Here is a 10,683-nt window from a genome sequence, read left to right on the forward strand (position 1 = left end):
AAAATGCCACTTAAAAAAAAAAAAAACAATACACACTACATAATTATATCTATCGAATACAAGTGTAAAATGGGCCAAGCTTCCAACAGGCCACGATAATATATATTAAAAAACCTATTTCTTAACTTAATATATAACTACATTTATCTGAAACTTAAGAAATATATTATAAGAAATATTAAATATTTTTGAATATATATAATATTAAAATAGAAATATATATATATATATATATATATATATATATATATATATATATATAAACCGGTGGAAATATATTTCTTAAGTTTGTTTACTATAAAATGAAACTTTAAAAGTTAACTAATAAAGTTAACTAATAATTTTTCAAACAAAAAAAGTTAACTATATTAATATTAATTAGTGCTGGAACGGGTTATTAATGAGATTTAATTTTTATAAGTGGACTTTTAATTGAAATAAATATTCATATAAACTCATTTAGTTTAACGGGATTTCAATAGGTTATTCAGTTGAAAAATATTTATTAAATGTGATTTAACTTAAAGTTAGTGAAGACCATATTAACTCATTTACATTTGTATATATAACAGAAAATATTAAAAATTATTTTTTTCAAACATTTTTCAAAACATTTTTCGGTTCTCGATGCGGGTTGGTTTTTATATTGGTATTCGTATATAACACTATAAGAACCGTTCGAGTATATAGGCCAAGTCTAAAAGAGTATGAGATTTTCGATTTTTGGGTCGATTTAGAGTCGATTTCTTATGTAAAATATTCTTAACTTGTTATGTTAGGTAACTAATAAGAAAATATAATATGTTGCAAACTTTAGTAATAAAGTTTAAAAATAATGTCTAAAATGCATATCGCAGAAGTGTATAGTTATGCATTTTGATATATTTAATATATTTTACCAAAAATATATTAAAATAAATTAGTATTAATTATAATATGATTACAAAAAAAAAAAAAAATTCTCAAAAAGAAATTAGAACAAAAATATTAACTCATTTACATATTAATTTATTAACAAAAAAATATAACATAAAATATTAAAAATTATTTTTTCAAACATCTTTCAAAAAATATGTTCGGTTCTCGATGCGGGTTGGTTTTGATATTGGTATTCGTATATAACACTATAAGAACCGTTCGAGTATATAGGCCAAGTCTAACAGAGTATGAGATTTTTTTATTTTCGGGTCGATTCAGAGTCGATTTTTAGATATAAATACTCTTGACTAATTATGTTAGGTAACTAATAAAAAATATAATATGTTGCAAACTTTAGTAATAAAGTTTAAAAATAATTTTTAAAATGCATATGGCTCAAGTGTATAGTTATGCATTTTGACATATTTAATATATTTTACCAAAAAATATATTAAAATAAATTAATATTAAATATAATATGATTAAAAAATAAAATAGAAAAATTAAATTTCTCAAAAAAAAATTAAAACAGAAAATATACCCGCCCTTTAAAGGGTGGATCAGAATCTAGTTAACACTACTATATAAAAGAGACTATTTTAAGAGCTTCTAAAGGGTGTCACATAAGCAAAAATATTCTCCACCAATCATTTTGCCATGTCATCACGAAATGGACCTCAAACACAAGATATCCAGCCCATAAGTAAAGGTTTGTTGGCTTTAGTGGCCCAAACGTAATTCTAAGACGTTTCCACCGTAACAAAAAGAAATGAATCTGGTACTGCTTAAAATATTCAACCAATCATATCAAACTACATTATTAAAAACCTATATCCCTTGACTGAAATTTTTGGATTTCTCGATCTCTTCATGACAACCGAAAAAAAAAAACAGCCGACGTTTAATATTACTCATCAGCGATGATTTTAATGATGATCCTCTTTTAAAAAACTCACAAAACCATTTCTTTCACAATCTAATCAACAAACTAAAACCTCTCCCAAAAACAGCTGAAATCCAATCATAGCTTCAAAAGATCTACATGTGCTACTTATTTCTTTTGGGGATATTTTAGTCTTCCAGATTCTGTTTCAGCAAGTTTAATATTATATGATGTTGATTCTGTCTTTCTCGCTTTGGAATTTAAGTTTCAGTACATGTTTCCTTATAAAGATGTACATGATTTTTTTGTTCTGTACTTTGATGTGTCCAGGGTTACATTTGGACCATACGAAGAAAAAAGTAACTAGTAGGTGACCTCTCTGCTGTTTTATTCTTTTATCATCACGAGTTTTGTTTTCAGCTGGCTTTGATTTTTTTTATCTCAGATTACGAGTTTTGTCTGTATTGAATCGGGGGTTTTAAATTGTATTATGGTTTGAGAGGGATGCTTAGATTGCTGAACCCCATGTAGTTAAATAGTGAGATCAAAACTTAATTCATGTTCAGTCCCAAGCAGAGTTACAAAACTGCATGGTAAGAAAATACTTACTGATGAGTTGAATCAAGTGGGTGATAGCTGAAGATTCATAACAAAAAAAAAAAGCAACCGTCTGTGGATAAGGCACTCATACCATAGAAGCTATAGAAAAACTCTCAGCAATGAACAAGCCCTCAATTGGAGATAATTCACAATTGCGACGGTGTCATGTGATGGACCTCTAATAAGTAAATTCACATGCCCCTTTGTCAGTCTCCAAAAGACACATAGGTAATCTTCGCTACCTCACATTATATTCATGATGTAGACATTTAGGTGATTTTTACCATTTATTTAGTTGGAATGATTTATTGACAGGCATCGGAAGAAATGGTGGGTTTACACGTTCACAAAAGAATGATAAGAAATCTGAATAGTAGTAAATATTCGTACATATGCTTTTGATTATTGACTGGCTGAATATAAGAAAATTTATTACATTTTCAGGGCTCTAAATGTTTACTTCAACAACCTTACCGAAGTCAACCTTGATTTGGAGCTGACAAGAAGGTGGAGAATAACTTCCAGTAGCTGTGGCCGTGAAGTCGCATTACTTGGTTGTTACAATGCGAGTTGCAAGAATACATATGCAAAACTGATGCCAGGATGTAGATGGGACAATGTAAGTATTGCATAAGATTATATAGAAGCTCTATATGATAGTCCCTTATACGGGTTTTTAACACCTTTTCTTTTCAAAATGTAAACGTTATAATCCTATACCCTTCAGATGCATCCTATAAGTTTCCCTGTGAAGAGACTAATCCAAAAGAAGAAAAATGCAAGCGTATTCCCACTAAATGGTAATGTCATTTTCATTTGTTGGTAGGAGTTATGAGGAGATTTTTATTTTTTAAAATACAGTACTTACAGTAACTTTATCTATCTATGTATCTTCTCTGGGCCACTAACACTCTCCGCCTAATGAAGTATTCTAACATCATTGAGCTCAAGAGCAAGCATTTTTCACGGATTACCCATGAAATTGGTTCTATGTTGTTCAGGACTTACCGATGAATGAGTATGTATACTTCTTTTTACCCTTTTGTTTCATAAAAACCTTGACTCTGAAAAACAAATTACATGAATGGATGGCTTTGGATTACATGGTGTGATTTCGAAATTTTCTGAACTGTCTGGAGTTCACTACAAGAGATCAGTAAAAAAGCCACCCATTTTTCTGTTGCTAAAAGGGACAATCTGTAGCAAAAAAACAAAAAGCAACGGATGGCAACAGATAGAAGCAGTGGCCTCAGCGTCCACGCTAATTGTGAGTCGTAGCCAATTTGTATCTAGCTTGCAACACATTAGCGGGAACAATGGCCATAGCTAATTGCATTATCCGTTGCTCATTTAGCAACGTTGTGGGCGAAGGATTTTCGTATCTAATAGCTATAATGTTTAACTACAATCTATCCTTAGCAAAGTTGTAGCGGATATATAGCTACAAATTTTATTGAAAATGTTAGATTCCAAATTAGCAACAGGCAGAACTTTGGTTAATGTCATGGCCAAACAATTTATAACGCATGAAGATATTTCGTAACAATACAAAACAAAACCATAATTGTATTATAAGATGAAATCTCAAAATCTCAAACATAGTCAAAAATATCTGATGTCAAACTTTTTATACTCATACACAAACAAAAAGCTAAAACCAATAACTGAAATCTAAAAACAACAAAACTGAAGATGTTTATGTGGGAATGCTGAGATGGATCAGACGAAGCTTCGACTGCAAACCAGAGAGGAGCACGACTGCGGGGGAATATAGAGAAGACTGAACCGCAGAGGAGCAGAGTGGAGACCAAACCGAGGAGCAAAGAAAAGATTGGACTTCATTGGAGTAGAGAGGAGACTGGACTGCCACCGGAATATAGAGAAGACTGAACCGGAATATAGAGAAGACTGAACCGCAGAGGAGCAGAGTGGAGACCAATCCGAGGAGCAAAGAAGAGATTGGACTTCATTGGAGTAGAGAGGAGACTGGACTGCGACCACCGAGGAGACGACCGGATATGAGACTGAACTACTACACCGCCTTGCACTTCATTGGAGTAGAGAGGAGACTGAACTGCGACCACCTTTCTCGCTTCTTCCTTTTTTTTTGGGGACAGTTTCTAAAACCAACTCAAATATTCAAGTCATATAAAAGTGTACCCTATTTTCAGTCAAATGCAAAACCAACCTAAAGGGTAGTGAAAGTACTATTTAACCCTTATAACCAAACAAAAAAACAAAAATGTATTTTACGTTTCTATCATTTGGAAGTCTACACGTAATAAAAAAAGTCTACATATATATAGACTTCCTACGAAGTCTACCTTATAGACTTCTTTTGTAGTTTACACTCTAATTTGATCTAATAATTTAATTTTAAAAATGTATAAAAATAATTATTGTGATATTTTTAACTAATCATCAATATAATGGATAATGTGAAGTAAATAAATTAAAATTTCATATAATCGAACAATTTTTAAGAATATATACTAATTTGGTTATCATGTGTTAGACAATGTTCATAGTTTAGAAACAAAAGGTTCTAACATGTTATGTCTTTTAGTAGTTGATTTCATAGGGTTAGATTTTAGATTTTGTTTTTTTTTTTGTTTTATTAACTTAAATCTGCATATTAATGTTTAGTAGTTTATATTTTGTATAAATGAGACTTTTTGATTATCAAGCAAAACATTTAGGGTTTGAGATTTGTTGTTTAGGGTTTCGTAGACCTACAAAAAAGTCTATTTATCTGAAGACGTTTTTTTCAGTCTATATTTTTCAATTTGTTTTACAAAAAATCATTATATTTAAACTAAGTTAAGTTCCTTACGAATAAAAAAGTGAAATCATATATTATAACTATTAAAAAATAAACAAATAAATTTAATAAATCATATATTAAAATTATTAAAATAATAAATAATAAACAACAATAATGAAATTATTACAGTAGACTTCCAAAAAGGTCTACTATGTTATAGTAAGATTTACTCCAAAATTTTAATTTTAGTAGACTTCGTTTGAAGTCTACAGTATCGTAAATTTTAACCTAGTTACATTTTTGTCTCCCTATATAAACAAAATTTATACAGTCTCTCTCTAAAGTGGCTGCACAAGTTTTTAAAACTCTCTCATTTCTCTCTAAAACTCTCTTTCTTCTCTTTAAAATTCTCTCAATTGTTTCTAAAACTCTGTCATTTATCTTCTTTCTTTCTAAAATTTTCTCAAGTCTTTCTCACAATATTATCTTGTCATTTTAGATATTATGATTCATGGTTTTCATCTTCTCCTTTAAAAAATGTAAGTTTTAGATCTATAGATTTTAAATGTGTATTTTTATGTTATTTATTTCTCACAATATTATCTTTTTTTGGTAGGTATTATCACTCATGGATTCCATCTTCTCCTCTAAAAATGTAAGTTTTAGATTAATAGATTTTAAATATGTATTTATATGTTTATATTCAAATAAATTTATAGATCAAGCTCTCTGCATTAATTTGCTACTAGTTTACCTTATAAATTCTATTATGTAAAGTATTTTCAGATTTAAAATTATTTTCACATTTCAAAATATATAGATTTTTTCAGATCTGAAAATTATCAGACAGTGTAGACTTCTAAAGAAGTTTACTAAGACTTGCAGACTTCATATGAACTTTACTAAACCACAAAGTTTAAGCAGACTTCCAATGAAGTCTACAAAAATATGAATTTAATTTTTTTCTATGTTTTTTAATAATTTTATCTTATTTTGCAGGTATTTTCTTCCATAGTTGTTCTCTTCTCCTCCTAGAAATGTAAGGTTTACATCTATAGATTTTAAATATGTGTTCTAGTATTTATATTCAAATAAAGTTACATATTAAAATTCATATTAATATGTCTTTAATTTATTACTATTTTGTCTATTAAATCATATTTTTAAAAGTTTTTTAGATTTAAACTTATTTCATATTCTTAATGTATTAATTTTTCAGATCTATTTTTTTTTATAGAGTAGACTTCATTTGAAATCTACTTAAAACTTACGGCTGGTAGACTTCAAATGAAGTCTACTAGCCTTGACTTTTAAGCATATTTCATTAGAAGTTTACTCAAATATGATTTTAATTTTTATCTTATTTTTCATAATTTTATTTTATTTTGCAGGTATTCTCTTCCAATGTTTTCAAATCATCTTCCCAAAAATGTAAGTTTTCCATATATTCATTATAAGATATTTTGTGTTTATAATGAACTAAATTTATAGATTCATACATTATCTTTTTACTTTGTTACAAGGATGACAAAAAACCATTTTTGAAATATTTTCCAGACAAAGTATTTTCAAATTTTCTAAATGCACAATTTTAGATATGAAAATTTTACATTAGTGTAGACTTCAAATAAAGTCTACTATACAATAACTTTACGTAGACTTGATAAAAAGTCTACTAAAATATGATTTCATTTTTTATCTTATGTTTTTCTCATAACTCTATCTTATTTTGCAGGTATTTTTTCCAAGACTTTATTTGAGGCATCAAGATTATGAAAAATTAAACATACTCAAGAATAATTTTTAATATATTGCTCTGTAATAATTTTTCTAATAAAATATTAATTTTTAAATAATTTTTAAATGCATAATCTATAAACATTGTATTCATTTTTTGTTGTTTTCACTTGTATGATATTATTAATTTTTTGTTAGATATCAATTTTTTCACAAGATCTAACCAACCAAACAAGTAAAACCACCATAAACTAAAATAATAACTAACACACATGTGAGAAGAAGAAAATCTATACAAAAGTTTCCCAAAAATTTTCAAGAGTAACACTAATCAAAACAATTTGCAATAAGTATCAAGTGTATAAATATAACACATTAAATTGTGAAATTCATAACTTTCACACTGAGCAGAGGCCAAATGTATACGACCGTCAGCCTTATGGGCAACGTATGGAACCTGCCAGACACGCAGCTCAGTCGAGGTATGGCGAGGATGACAGGAAGTATGCACAAAGGACGCATCAGCCTGGTAATCTCCGTGCTACGCATTCTGATAGGATCATGAGACGCCACAATGATCCTAATCGGAGCAATAGATATGGAGCTTCTAAGGGTCCGTATGACCGTAATCTGAAGCAGACTTGGCGCGCGAAAGCCGTGCCTATTAAGCGTCCAGTCTCAGCGCCAATGGCGCCAGCGTCAACACCAACAAGCTCTCGACAGATTGTTCCTTATGAACAACCTACTGGTACAAGTAAAAATGGTTCCCACGGTGTGATTGAGTATCAAAGCGGCAGGCCAGGAGAGTGTATCAGTGCTAGAGGTGCTAAGAGATTGGCCAGTGCTATTGTAACGCCATCACGTATTGACCATGACATGGAGGAGAATGTCACAAAGCGGGCAAAGGAGCTTACTCGCTCTCTTTCTTTCACGAGCCTTAGTGACCACGAGCCGGTAACCGTTCCTGCAGACAATCAGATTATTGGTGCTTTGAATGACATGGATATTGAGGACAATCAGGAGGATGGAATGATGGAATGTGAAGGGATATATGAGGATTTACTTGGTATTGACCTCAAAGAGATGGAAGAGAGAGAAGGGCAGCAGGCTGTGAGCAGTGTTGTGAGGGGGCCTGCGACTTCAGAACCTGATAATAAAGGGTCGAAGCACAGCAGACAAAGTAATAAAATGAATGTCCCATTGGGCCTTCAGAGCAAAAAATTTGAGATCCTTCGTCGAGGATCTCCTCGGAAGTCCTCTTCTTCGTCTCACGGAGCTCATATGGCTAGAGATTCGAGCAGGTCAAGGAAACATGACCATAGTTCAAAGAGGCAGAGAAGTGGTGTTTCCAATGGAGTGTCCAAAAGTGGTGGATTGATGGGTTCCAAAAACTCATCACATGAGTATAAATGAGGACACTCAGTTGGAACTGTCGAGGGATTGGAAACGACCTCACAGTTCGACGCCTTACGGAGATGTGTGAGAAGCATCGCCCAGGACTTGTGTTTCTTTCTGAGACGAAGAATAGGAGGCCGCTGCTGCAAAACATTCAGGCCGATTTAGGATTTGATCATTTATTTTCCGTTGAGCCACTTGGCCTTAGCGGAGGTTTAGCTTTATTTTTTATGGATGATTTTCAAGTTAATGTTTTATTTTCGAATAACAGAATGTTTGACATTGAGGCAATCATTGATGGAATAAAAGTTTTCATGACGTTTGTTTATGGTGACCCTGTTTTGGAACGACGAGATGAGGTTTGGGAACGTCTTACGCGTTTCTCAACAACTAGAAATGGACCTTGGTTCATGATAGGAGACTTTAATGAGATAACATGTCATAACGAGAAAACAGGAGGAAGACAACGCCCTGATAGCTCTTTTCTTCCTTTTAAGCAGATGCTTAATGATTGTGGCATGTTAGAATTTCCTTTTACGGGAGATATGCTTTCTTGGGTGGGGAAGAGAGCAGGAGGATCAACAGTTCGATGTCGCTTAGACAGAGCAGTGGGAAATGCGGACTGGCATGAGAAGTTTCCCCACTCGACTGTTAAGTATGTGAGGCTATGGGGATCGGATCATCGTCCGATTCTTGCAGACATACTCATAAAGCCAACGAGAAGATCCAGGAAGTTTAAATTTGATAAAAGATGGTTGGATAATGAGGAGCTACGGCAAGTTATCCTTGATGGATGGAAATCTCCTGATCTTCCTCCAAACGCGAATATTATGGAACATATTGTCAGCTGCAGGAGAGCCTTGAGTGAGTGGCGGAAGCAAAATAATGTCAATTCGGCAAAATTAGTGGAGGAACTTAAAGAAAAGGTGGAAGGCTTGTATGCAGATGATAATGCCACAACTGAAGAAATTGCTGCAGCTCTGAAGGAACTCTCACATGCTCTTAAAGCGGAAGAGATGTTCTGGAAGCAAAAGAGTCGGGTGTTTTGGCTGAGAGAGGGAGATAGAAATACAAAATTTTTCCATGCCTTGACGAAGCAAAGAAGAGCAAGAAGTAAGATCACGCAGCTCTTAGATGAGAATGGGAATATTATTAAGGATGAGGAAGGACTTGTAGCCATTGCTACTAGTTACTTCAGGCAGATTTTTGAATCATCGATCCCGGAGGAGATCGCGGAGGCGCTAGCTCAGGTGCCAACAACGATAACTGGTGCTATGAATGACGACCTTACAGCTCCGGTCTCTGAATGGGAGGTCAAATTGGCACTTTTTGCTATGCACCCAGAGAAAGCTCCAGGACCAGATGGGATGACTGCACTTTTCTACCAGAAATTTTGGGATATAGTAAAGGAGGATTTAACTCTTACGGTTAATAAATTTATTTTCGAGGGGACGATGGCGAACGGACTGAATGACACAAATATATGTCTCATCCCGAAGATAACAAAGCCTAATGCAATGACTCAATTCAGACCCATTAGCCTGTGCAATGTCAGCTACAAGATAATCTCTAAAGTCTTATGCCAGAGGTTGAAAAAAGTGCTACCAGGTTTGATATCGGAAACCCAGTAAGCCTTTGTTGCTGGGAGACAGATTTCAGATAATGTTATGATCGCTCAGGAATTGTTCCACGCATTGCGAACGAAACCAAGTGGACGAAATAAAAGGATGGCCATCAAGACAGACATGAGCAAAGCATATGATAGGATGGAATGGTCGTTCGTTGAAGCTGTCCTGCGTAAAATGGGATTCTCAGAAACTTGGACTAGCTGGGTCATGCGATGCATTACATCGGTGAAATATAAGGTTCTCATGAATGGAGAGCCAAGAGGGAATATTATTCCAGGTAAAGGACTAAGACAAGGAGATCCTTTGTCTCCTTTCATTTTTATTCTATGCACGGAAGCGCTCGCTAGCCTTCTTAATCATGCAGAGATACAAGGGAAGATAACAGGGATGCGTGTTACACGCACGTGTCCGTCGGTATCACACCTTCTCTTTGCTGATGATAGCCTTTTCTTCTGTAAGGCGGAGCCCCGTGAATGTGAAGAAGTAATGAAAGTAGTCAGGAAATATGGTCAAGCATCTGGTCAATGCATCAACTTCGACAAATCCTCCTTACTCTTTGGTAAGCGGATTAATGCAAATACGAGACAAGAGATTAAAGACGCACTTGGGATACAGAATGAAGGAGGAATGGGAACATACTTAGGCATCCCCGAAGATATAAGCGGGTCTAAATGCAAACTTTTTGCATTTCTGAAAGATAAGCTGATGCATAGAGTGAATGGATGGACAGGTAGATGGCTCTCAAAAGGTGGAAAGGA

At 33.3% G+C, this 10,683-nt stretch overlaps 1 long non-coding RNA gene across 1 annotated transcript; it reads left to right on the forward strand.

The window, feature by feature from the left end:
* Positions 1-2,012: 2,012 nt before the first annotated feature.
* Positions 2,013-4,088, forward strand: LOC103849199. Its single transcript, XR_004457445.1, has 2 exons — positions 2,013-2,167; positions 2,375-4,088. It is a non-coding gene; the product is annotated as an uncharacterized LOC103849199 (long non-coding RNA).
* The last annotated feature ends 6,595 nt before the right edge of the window (positions 4,089-10,683 follow it).

Source organism: Brassica rapa, chromosome A04 (genome assembly GCF_000309985.2).
Source record: "Brassica rapa cultivar Chiifu-401-42 chromosome A04, CAAS_Brap_v3.01, whole genome shotgun sequence".
NCBI classification, from domain to species: domain Eukaryota; kingdom Viridiplantae; phylum Streptophyta; class Magnoliopsida; order Brassicales; family Brassicaceae; genus Brassica; species Brassica rapa.